At 41.4% G+C, this 12,479-nt stretch overlaps 1 protein-coding gene across 5 annotated transcripts in view; it reads left to right on the top strand.

Moving 5' to 3' along the window:
• ST3GAL3 (ST3 beta-galactoside alpha-2,3-sialyltransferase 3) overlaps window positions 1–12,479 on the top strand; it is a 742,392-nt gene that overhangs the window by 80,331 nt on the left and 649,582 nt on the right. For 4 of the 5 annotated variants that reach the window (XM_082265013.1, XM_082265016.1, XM_082265015.1 and 1 more), the window contains exon 1: window positions 10,598–10,670. The exons of the other annotated variant lie outside the window; for it this stretch is intronic. The gene's annotated coding sequence lies outside the window, so the exon portion shown is untranslated. Of the gene's footprint in view, window positions 1–10,597; window positions 10,671–12,479 lie in introns of those variants that run through there. 5 annotated transcript variants of the gene reach the window in all.

Consider the following 12,479-nt stretch of genomic DNA (forward strand, 5'->3'; position numbering starts at 1 on the left):
GGCGACTATGGCTTACACTAGTGGCACCCCAAAATTCAGTATCTCAGAAAATTCAAATATTACATAAGACCAATAAAAATGATAAAATAAAATTTATAAATATAATATAAATATATAAAATATATTTTAGATATATCACTCTGTGTGTAACGCATCTATCTAAAATATATTTTATATATTTATATTATATTTATAAATTTTATAATTTTTATTGGTCTTATGTAATATTTGAATTTTCTGAGATACTGAATTTTGGGGTTTCACTAGCTGTAAACCCTAGTCACCAAAATTAAAAGAAATAATTGAAATATATCACTCTGTGTGTAACGCATCTATTTCAATGATTTCTTTCTTTTAATTTTGGTGACTATGGCTTACAGCTAGTGAAACCCGAAAATTCAGTATCTCAGAAAATTAGAATATTACATAAGACCAATAAAAATTATAAAATAAAATGTATAAATATAATTTATATAAAAATATATAAAATATATTTTAGGTAGATGCGTTACACACAGAGCGATATATTTCAATTATTTCTTTCTTTTAATTTTGGTGATTATGGCTTACAGCTAGTGAAACCCCAAAATTCAGTATCTCAGAAAATAAAAATATTACATAAGACCAATAAAAATTATAAAATAAAATGTATAAATATAATTAATATAAATATATAAAATATATTTTAGATAGATGCGTTACACACAAAGTGATATATTTCAATTATTTCTTTCTTTTAATTTTGGCGACTATGGCTTACAGCTAGTGACACCCCAAAATTCAGTATCTCAGAAAATTCAAATATTACATAAGACCAATAAAAATGATAAAATAAAATTTATAAATATAATATAAATATATAAAATATATTTTAGATATATCACTCTGTGTGTAATGCATCTATCTAAAATATATTTTATATATTTATATTATATTTATAAATTTTATAATTTTTATTGGTCTTATGTAATATTTGAATTTTCTGAGATACTGAATTTTGGGGTTTCACTAGCTGTAAGCCATAGTCCCCAAAATTAAAAGAAAGAAATAATTCAAATATATCACTCTGTGTGTAACGCATCTATTTCAATGATTTCTTTCTTTTAATTTTGGGGACTATGGCTTACAGCGAGTGACACCCCAAAATTCAGTATCTCATAAAATTAGAATATTACATAAGACCAATAAAAATTATTAAATAAAATTTATAAATATAAATATATAAAATATATTTTAGATAGATGCGTTACACACAGAGTGATATATTTCAATTATTTCTCTCTTTTAATTTTGGTGACTATGGCTTACAGCGAGTGAAACCCCAAAATTCAGTATCTCAGAAAATTAGAATATTACATAAGACCAATAAAAATTATAAAATAAAATTTATAAATATAATATAAATATATAAAATATATTTTAGATAGATGCGTTACACATAGAGTGATATATTTAAATTATTTCTCTCTTTTAATTTTGGTGATTAGGGCTTACAGCTAGTGAAACCCCAAAATTCAGTATCTCAGAAAATTCAAATATTACATAAGACCAATAAAAATTATAAAATAAAATTTATAAATATAATTAATATAAATATATTTTAGATAGATGCATTACACACAGAGTGATATATTTCAATTATTTCTTTCTTTTAATTTTGGTGACTAGGGTTTACAGCTAGTGAAACCCCAAAATTCAGTATCTCAGAAAATTCAAATATTACATAAGACCAATAAAAATTATAAAATAAAATGTATAAATATATAAAATATATTTTAGATAGATGCGTTACACACAGAGTAATATATTTCAATTATTTCTTTCTTTTAATTTTGGTGACTATGGCTTACAGCTAGTGAAACCCCAAAATTCAGTATCTCAGAAAATTAGAATATTACATAAGACCAATAAAAATTATAAAATAAAATTTATAAATATAATATAAATATATAAAATATATTTTAGATAGATGCGTTACACATAGAGTGATATATTTAAATTATTTCTCTCTTTTAATTTTGGTGATTAGGGCTTACAGCTAGTGAAACCCCAAAATTCAGTATCTCAGAAAATTCAAATATTACATAAGACCAATAAAAATTATAAAATAAAATTTATAAATATAATTAATATAAATATATTTTAGATAGATGCATTACACACAGAGTGATATATTTCAATTATTTCTTTCTTTTAATTTTGGTGACTAGGGTTTACAGCTAGTGAAACCCCAAAATTCAGTATCTCAGAAAATTCAAATATTACATAAGACCAATAAAAATTATAAAATAAAATGTATAAATATATAAAATATATTTTAGATAGATGCATTACACACAGAGTAATATATTTCAATTATTTCTTTCTTTTAATTTTGGTGACTATGGCTTACAGCTAGTGAAACCCCAAAATTCAGTATCTCAGAAAATTAGAATATTACATAAGACCAGTAAAATTTATAAATATATAAAATATATTTTACACAGATGCGTTACACACAGAGTGATATATTTCAATTATTTCTTTTTATTTTGGATATTTATACATTTTATTATTAAATTTTTATTGGTTTTATGTAATTTTCTAAAAATACTGAATTTTGAGGTGTCACTCGCTGTAAGCCTTAGTCATCAAAATTAAAAGAAATAAATAACTGAAATATATCATTCTGTGTGTAACGCATCTATCTAAAATATATTTTATATAAAATTATATTTATACATATTATATAATTTTTATTGGTCTTCTGCAATATTATAATTTTCTGAGATACTGAATTTTGGGGTGTCACTCACTGTAAGCCATAATCATCAAAATTAAAAGAAAGAAATGCTTGAAACCTATCATTCTGTGCGTAACGCATCTATATAAAATATATTTTATATATTTATATTAATTATATTTATATATTTTATTATAGAATTTTTATTGATCTTATGTAATATTCTAATTTTCTGAGATACTGAATTTTGGGGTGTCACTAGCTGTAAGCCATAGTCATCAAAATTAAAAGAAAGAATGCCTGAGATTTCTCTCTCTGTCTGTAACGCATCTATCAAAAATATATTTTAGATATTTATATTTTTATACATTTTATTATTTAATTTTTATTGGTCTTATGTAATATTCAAATTTTCTGAGATGCTGAATTTTGGGGTGTCACTCGCTGTAAGCCATAATCATCAAAATTAAAAGAAATACTTGAAATGTATCACTCTGTGTGTAATGCATCTATAAAAAATATATGAGTTTCACTTTATTAATTTAATTATTCAAATAAATTTTTCATCAGCTTTATTGATGGAATTCAAATTTTATGAGATGCACCTGTATATTGACAATCAGCAGGCTGAATGTGTTTTCCGGGTTCTGTCATCCAGCAACCCCCCCCCCCCCCCCAAGAAGTGGAGCACGGGGTAAACAGAATAAAACTGGAGGTGCAAAAGTACAGTAGGAAAGGAAACCAGGAATGGGGTCAGGAACAAGGGGTGCAAGAAAAAAAAAAAAGCAGCAAAGCACTTGATACTAGTATAGGGCAGGATTAGGCAGGCACAAGGCTCAGGATAAAAAGGGATACCTGGCTAGCAGACAAAACACTGAAGCAAGAGAGACAAAAAAAAAAAAAAAGAAGGGGCTAAATACCCTTCCAGCAGCCATCATCAGATGAAGACTGATTACTGGAATCTGTTGGCTGCTACGAGACACCTGCTGGTGAACACCAGAACTACAACCTTCTGCTCTGGGAACCACATGTGCTACCAGCAGGTGATTCAGGTCCCGCCACCCAGCGTGGCGATGACACCTGGGATGGATGACGTCTGAATCCCAAAGGAATGCAGGAACAGAGGTCATTCTCACCTAGGCAAAAAAAGCAGGAAGAGCGCACCTGGGTCCTCTAAAATAAGTATTTCAGGCAAGGAAATAAAAGGAATTACTGATTTTGTAACAGAAGAGGGGGGAGGAACAAAAATACTGATGATTATACTGGGGGAAAGAATGACCAGAGTGGGATGTACTGGAGGACAGACTGACTTGGGGGGGGGGGGAATTATACTGGGGGGAGAGATCAACCTTAAGGGGTAGGGGAGGATTATAGTGGGGGACAGACTGACCTGAGTGGGATCCACTGAAGGACAAACCTGGGGGGATTATACTGGGGGACAGACTGATATGGGGTAGGGAGGAATTACACTGGGGGACAGACTGACCTGAGTGGGATCTACTGAAGGACAGACTAACCTGGGGGGATTACACTGGGGGACAGACTGACCAACGGAAGGGTTAAACTGGGGGACAGTTTACCAAAAATACAGTGCCTTGCGAGAGTATTCGGCCCCCTTGAACTTTGCGACCTTTTGCCACATTTCAGGCTTCAAACATAAAGATATAAAACTATTTTTTTGTGAAGAATCAAGAACAAGTGGGACACAATCATAAAGTGAAATTTATTGGATATTTCAAACTTTGTTAACAAATAAAAAACTGAAAAATTGGGCGTGCAAAATTATTCAGCCCCTTTTCTTTCAGTGCAGCAAACTCTCTCCAGAAGTTCAGTGAGGATCTCTGAATGATCCAATGTTGACCTAAATGACTAATGATGATAAATAGAATCCACCTGTGTGTAATCAAGTCTCCGTATAAATGCACCTGCACTGTGATAGTCTCAGAGGTCCGTTTAAAGTGCAGAGAGCATCATGAAGAACAAGGAACACACCAGGCAGGTCCGAGATACAGTTATGGAGAAGTTTAAAGCCGGATTTGGATACAAAAAGATTTCCCAAGCTTTAAACATCCCAAGGAGCACTGTGCAAGCGATAATATTGAAATGGAAGGAGTATCAGACCACAGCAAATCTACGAAGACCTGGCTGTCCCTCTAAACTTTCAGCTCATACAAGGAGAAGACTGATCAGAGATGCAGCCAAGAGGCCCATGATCACTCTGGATGAACTGCAGAGATCTACAGCTGAGGTGGGAGACTCTGTCCATAGGACAACAATCAGTCGTATACTGCACAAATCTGGCCTTTATGGAAGAGTGGCAAGAAGAAAGCCATTTCTTAAAGATATCCATAAAAAGTGTCATTTAAAGTTTGCCACAAGCCACCTGGGAGACACCAAACATGTGGAAGAAGGGGCTCTGGTCAGATAAAACCAAAATCAAACTTTTTGGCAACAATGCAAAACGTTATGTTTGGCGTAAAAGCAACACAGCTCATCACCCTGAACACACCATCCCCACTGTGAAACATGGTGGTGGCAGCATCATGGTTTGGGCCTGATTTTCTTCAGCAGGGACAGGGAAGATGGTTAAAATTGATGGGAAGATGGATGGAGCCAAATACAGGACCATTCTGGAAGAAAACCTGATGGAGTCTGCAAAAGACCTGAGACTGGGACGGAGATTTGTCTTCCAACAAGACAATGATCCAAAACATAAAGCAAAATCTACAATGGAATGGTTCACAAATAAACATATCCAGGTGTTAGAATGGCCAAGTCAAAGTCCAGACCTGAATCCAATCGAGAATCTGTGGAAAGAACTGAAAACTGCTGTTCACAAACGCTCTCCATCCAACCTCATTGAGCTCGAGCTGTTTTGCAAGGAGGAATGGGCAAAAATATCAGTCTCTCGATGTGCAAAACTGATAGAGACATACCCCAAGCGACTTACAGCTGTAATCGCAGCAAAAGGTGGCGCTACAAAGTATTAACTTAAGCCCCGTACACACGTACCGATCGTCGGCGAACGATCGGCCGTCTTTTGTCCCCGGGCTGTCGGTGTCTGTTGAAAAGTGCAAAGACAGCACAAGAATTTTGTCCGCCGACTGCAGAAGTGATGTCATGTAATGGTTAACTTTCCCTGTGTTTTTTCTTTTCTGAGCATGCCCAGTCTTGCAAATCTGCAGTCTGTCGGCCGAATTCTGTACGGACTGGCGAACAATGGGCCACTCTGGTGTCGGCCAACAAAAATTTTAATGCTTGCATGACAGATTCTTTTCGGCCGAATGTGCGCTGTCGGCTGTCGGAGGCATCATACTAATAAGCCTACAATCGGCAGATCGGTCGTCGGCTGAAGCTTTTCGGCCGACGATCGGTACGTGTGTACGGGCCTTTAAGGGGGCTAAGTAATTTTGCACGCCCAATTTTTCAGTTTTTTATTTGTTAAAAAAGTTTGAAATATCCAATAAATTTCGTTCCACTTCATGATTGTGTTCCACTTGTTGTTGATTCTTCACAAAAAATTACAGTTTTATATCTTTATGTTTGAAGCCTGAAATGTGGCAAAAGGTCGAAAAGTTCAAGGGGGCCGAATACTTTCTTAAGGCACTGTATGTAGCAGAATATAAATTGGCCTAAAATGATGACAAAAATTTGATTTTGATTTTTTTTTTTTTTTTTTTATTGGGAATGTAATATAGCAGAAAGTAAAAAATATTGGTGTTTTTTTCAAAATTGTCGCTCTTTTTTTGTTTTTAGCGCAAAAAATAAGGGGTCAGTCATGGGTCAGATCGCCCCGTTGCAAAGTTGCAGTCCTGCTAAAAATCGCTGATCTCCGCCATTACTAGTAAAAAAATAAAAATAAATAAAAATGACAAATCTTAACCCTAGTTTGTAGATGCGATAACTTTTGCGCAAACCAATCAAATTACGTTTATTGGGATTTTTTTTTTGTTACCAAAAAATACGTAGATTTTATTATCTGCCGGGAATTTGGCTTTGAATTGCTGACATCTGGTTGGACGCTCACACATTTAGCGGTGGCGGTTGTAGAAGGTTGACGCGGATGCCGGGATTATTTCCTTTATCCTTTAAATAACATTTTCTTATATAATAGACAAAACAAATCTTTTTTTTTCTTTTTTTGTCACAAGCAGCGCAATAAACTTTACCGGCTTCATGGAAAAACCTTGATGGGACGATTCCAGGAAGACAGACAGAAGTTGGGGGATGGGATGTGGTGAAGGCTGCAGTCAAGGTCCAGTCATTTGTACTTAGTACAAGGATTTGTCTCATTCAGCTGCAGATTGTTGCAGTTCTCGGCAGAATGTTGCAGTTCTCGGCAGAATGTTGCAGTTCTCGGCAGAATGTTGCAGTTCTCCGCAGAATGTTGCAGTTCTCCGCAGAATGTTGCAGTTCTCCGCAGAATGTTGCAGTTCTCCGCAGATTGTTGCAGCTCTCGGCAGATTGTTGCAGCTCTCGGCAGATTGTTGCAGTTCTCCGCAGATTGTTGCAGTTCTCCGCAGATTGTTGCAGTTCTCGGTAGAATGTCGCAGTTCTCTGTAGAATGTTGCAGTTCTCGGCAGATTGTCGCAGTTCTCCGCAGAATGTTGCAGTTCTCCGCAGATTGTTGCAGTTCTCCGCAGATTGTTGCAGTTCTCCGCAGATTGTCGCGGTTCTCGGCAGAATGTTGCGGTTCTCCGCAGATTGTTGCGGTTCCCCGCAGATTGTCGCAGTTCTCGGCAGATTGTTGCAGTTCTCAGTAGAATGTTGCAGTTCTCGGTAGAATGTTGCAGTTCTCGGTAGAATGTTGCAGTTCTCCGCAGAATGTTGCAGTTCTCCGCAGAATGTTGCAGTTCTCCGCAGAATGTTGCAGTTCTCCGCAGAATGTTGCAGTTCTCCGCAGAATGTTGCAGTTCCCTGCAGATTGTTTCAGCTCTCGGCAGATTGTTGCAGTTCTCGGCAGATTGTTGCAGTTCTCGGTAGATTGTTGCAGTTCTCAGTAGAATGTTGCAGTTCTCGGCAGATTGTTGCAGTTCCCCGCAAGTTGTTGCAGTTCCCCGCAGATTGTCGCAGTTCTCCGCAAAATGTTGCAGTTCTCCGCAGACTGTTGCAGTTCTCCGCAGAATGTTGCAGTTCTCCGCATAATGTTGCAGTTCTCTGCAGATTGTCGCAGTTCTCGGTAGAATGTCGCAGTTCTCGGTAGAATGTCGCAGTCCTCCGCAGAATGTTGCAGTTCTCCGCAGAATGTTGCAGTTCTCGGTAGATTGTTGCAGTTCTCGGTAGATTGTTGCAGTTCTCGGTAAAATGTTGCAGTTCTCAGTAGAATGTCGCAGTTCTCGGCAGATTGTTGCAGTTCTCGGTAGATTATTGCAGTTCTCGGTAGATTGTTGCAGTTCTCAGTAGAATGTTGCAGTTCTCTGTAGATTGTTGCAGTTCTCAGTAGAATGTTGCAGTTCTCTGCAGATTGTTGCAGTTCTCTGTAGAATGTTGCAGTTCTCTGTAGAATGTTGCAGTTCTCTGTAGAATGTTGCAGTTCTCTGTAGAATGTTGCAGTTCTCGGTAGAATGTTGCAGTTCTCGGTAGAATGTTGCAGTTCTCTGCAGATTGTTGCAGTTCTCAGTAGAATGTTGCAGTTCTCGGTAGAATGTTGCAGTTCTCGGTAGAATGTTGCAGTTCTCAGTAGAATGTTGCAGTTCTCAGTAGAATGTTGCAGTTCTCAGTAGAATGTCGCAGTTCTCCGCAGATTGTCGCAGTTCTCCGCAGATTGTCGCAGTTCTCCGCAGATTGTCGCAGTTCTCAGCAGATTCTCTCCATGATATCATGTAATATAATCCTTATTAAAGTGTAACCGGAACCCTTTCTACTTCTTTTTTGGGGGGAGGGGGGAGGACTGGAACCCCCATCAGGTTTTCTGTTGTTGGTGTCCTGAGAAATTAGATCCTAATAATGCGCTCAGCGCCCCCCGGGACAGGAAGTGAGGAGGAATCCCCCCAACTGAGGTCCCAACCCTTCTGTGTCCCCGGGACAGGAAGTGAGGGAAAGCTTCCCTTCTCTATTCAGATGTATAAACCATTTTAAGACAATATCATGTGATACAGACACTGGGGGGAGCTGTACTGGTGAAGGACCTCACACCTCCCTCATACCGCTCTGTACCTCATACCTTCCTCATACCTCTCTGTACCTCACACCTCCCTGTACCTTACACCTCCCTCATACCTCTCTGTACCTCACACCTCCCTCATACCTCTCTGTACCTCACACCTCCCTCATACCTCTCTGTACCTCACACCCCCTCATACCTCTCTGTACCTCACACCTCCCTCATATATCTCTATATCTCACACCCCCCTCATACCTCTCTGTACCTCACACCTCCCTCATACCTCTCTGTACCTCACACCCCCCTCATACCTCTCTGTACCTCACACCTCCCTCATACCTCTCTGTACCTCACACCCCCCTCATACCTCTCTGTACCTCACTCATATCTCTCTGTACCTCACACCTCCCTCATACCTCTCTATACCTCACACCTCTCTATATCTCACACCCCCCTCATACCTCTCTGTACCTCCCTCATACCTCTCTGTACCTCACACCTCCCTTATACCTCTCTGTACCTCACACCTCCCTCATATCTCTCTGTACCTCACACCTCCCTCATACCTCTCTGTACCTCACACCTCCCTCATACCTCTCTGTACCTCACACCTCCCTCATACCTCTCTGTACCTCACATCTCCCTCATATCTCTCTGTACCTCACACCTCCCTCATACCTCTCTGTACCTCACATCTCCCTCATATCTCTCTGTACCTCACACCTCCCTCATACCTCTCTGTACCTCACATCTCCCTCATATCTCTCTGTACCTCACACCTCCCTCATACCTCTCTGTACCTCACACCTCCCTCATACCTCTCTGTACCTCACATCTCCCTCATACCTCTCTGTACCTCACATCTCCCTCATACCTCTCTGTACCTCACACCTCCCTCATACCTCTCTGTACCTCACATCTCCCTCATACCTCTCTGTACCTCACACCTCCCTCATACCTCTCTGTACCTCACACCTCCCTCATACCTCTCTGTACCTCACATCTCCCTCATATCTCTCTGTACCTCACACCTCCCTCATACCTCTCTGTACCTCACACCTCCCTCATACCTCTCTGTACCTCACATCTCCCTCATACCTCTCTGTACCTCACATCTCCCTCATATCTCTCTGTACCTCACATCTCCCTCATACCTCTCTGTACCTCACATCTCCCTCATACCTCTCTGTACCTCACACCTCCCTCATACCTCTCTGTACCTCACATCTCCCTCATACCTCTCTGTACCTCACATCTCCCTCATATCTCTCTGTACCTCACATCTCCCTCATACCTCTCTGTACCTCACACCTCCCTCATACCTCTCTGTACCTCACATCTCCCTCATACCTCTCTGTACCTCACATCTCCCTCATACCTCTCTGTACCTCACATCTCCCTCATATCTCTCTGTACCTCACACCTCCCTCACACCTCTCTGTACCTCACACCTCCCTCATACCTCTCTGTACCTCACACCTCCCTCCTCCGTTATACTGTGATTTGAAGCTGACAGAGGAGTGTGAGGAGAATTAGGGGACTCCAGCCCCGCCCCCTCCCCTCTCTGTCAGCCGATTGGCAGACAGCCGGTCCCCGCCCTCTGTCATTGGTGGTCTCTCCGGTGCTGTGATTGGTGGTCCGTCCTCTTCTGTGATTGGCGGGCTCTGTGTATCGCGGCTCCGGATTGGACGCTCTGTGTGGTGGTCGCTCAGGCCGCACTCCCCTCACTGACAGACCGCCGGCTCCGGGGGCTCCTCATCCAGCATGGCGGCCCGGGGCCCCGGACACAGCGGGAGGCCTCAGAGAGACCCTCCGACTACACCGGACACCGACCGCCCGGGACAGGTGAGAGGGGGAGGGGAGGGAAGAGGTTCTGCAGCATCTCCATCACACCTGACTGACTCCTCCCACTTCTATAGCGCTGTACCACAGGAGCTTACACTCCAATGTCCCCTCCCCCCACACCAGTCTCTGTACCACAGGAGCTTACACTCTAATGTCCCCCCACAGTCACATCAGTCTCTGTACCAGAGGAGCTTACACTCTAATCTCCCCTCCCCCCACACCAGTCTCTGTACCAGAGGAGCTTACACTCTAATGTCCCCTCCCCCCACAGTCACATCAGTCTCTGTACCAGAGGAGCTTACACTCTAATGTCCCCTCCCCCACAGTCACATCAGTCTCTGTACCAGAGAAGCTTACACTCTAATGTCCCCTCCCCCACAGTCACATCAGTCTCTGTACCAGAGGAGCTTACACTCTAATGTCCCCTCCCCCACAGTCACATCATTCGCTGTACCAGAGGAGCTTACACTCTAATGTCCCCTCCCCCACAGTCACACATCAGTCTCTGTACCAGAGAAGCTTACACTCTAATGTCCCCTCCCCCACAGTCACATCAGTCTCTGTACCAGAGGAGCTTACACTCTAATGTCCCCTCCCCCACAGTCACATCATTCGCTGTACCAGAGGAGCTTACACTCCAATGTCCCCTCCCCCCACACCAGTCTCTGTACCACAGGAGCTTACACTCTAATGTCCCCCCACAGTCACATCAGTCTCTGTACCAGAGGAGCTTACACTCTAATCTCCCCTCCCCCCACACCAGTCTCTGTACCAGAGGAGCTTACACTCTAATGTCCCCTCCCCCCACAGTCACATCAGTCTCTGTACCAGAGGAGCTTACACTCTAATGTCCCCTCCCCCACAGTCACATCAGTCTCTGTACCAGAGAAGCTTACACTCTAATGTCCCCTCCCCCACAGTCACATCAGTCTCTGTACCAGAGGAGCTTACACTCTAATGTCCCCTCCCCCACAGTCACATCATTCGCTGTACCAGAGGAGCTTACACTCTAATGTCCCCTCCCCCACAGTCACACATCAGTCTCTGTACCAGAGAAGCTTACACTCTAATGTCCCCTCCCCCACAGTCACATCAGTCTCTGTACCAGAGGAGCTTACACTCTAATGTCCCCTCCCCCACAGTCACATCATTCGCTGTACCAGAGGAGCTTACACTCTAATCTCCCCTCCCCCCACACTCACATCAGTCTCTGTACCAGAGGAGCTTACACTCTAATGTCCCCTCCCCCACATCAGTCTCTGTACCAGAGGAGCTTACACTCTAATGTCCCCTCCCCCCTCAGTCACATCAGTCTCTGTACCAGAGGAGCTTACACTCTAATGTCCCCTCCCCCCTCAGTCACAGCAGTCTCTGTACCAGAGGAGCTTACACTCTAATGTCCCCTCCCCCACATCAGTCTCTGTACCAGAGGAGCTTACACTCTAATGTCCCCTCCCCCCACACTCATATCAGTCTCTGTACCAGAGGAGCTTCTACTCTAATGTCCCCTCCCCCACAGTCACATCAGTCTCTGTACCAGAGGAGCTTACACTCTAATGTCCCCTCCCCCCACACTCATATCAGTCTGTGTACCAGAGGAGCTTACACTCTAATGTCCTCTCCCCACAGCCACATCAGTCTCTGTACCAGAGGAGCTTACACTCTAATGTCCTCTCCCCCACAGTCACACACTATTATTAGATGTATATAGCTCTGACATATAATGTGGCGGTGATGGCTGGGTAGGGAGGATCGGACGCACATTCTGATGCTGTTCATTATCCAATCAGATCTCAGGATCACGTTTGA

The sequence above is a fragment of the Pelophylax lessonae genome (assembly GCF_965119305.1).
Source record: "Pelophylax lessonae genome assembly, chromosome: 8".
NCBI classification, from domain to species: Eukaryota; Metazoa; Chordata; class Amphibia; order Anura; family Ranidae; genus Pelophylax; species Pelophylax lessonae.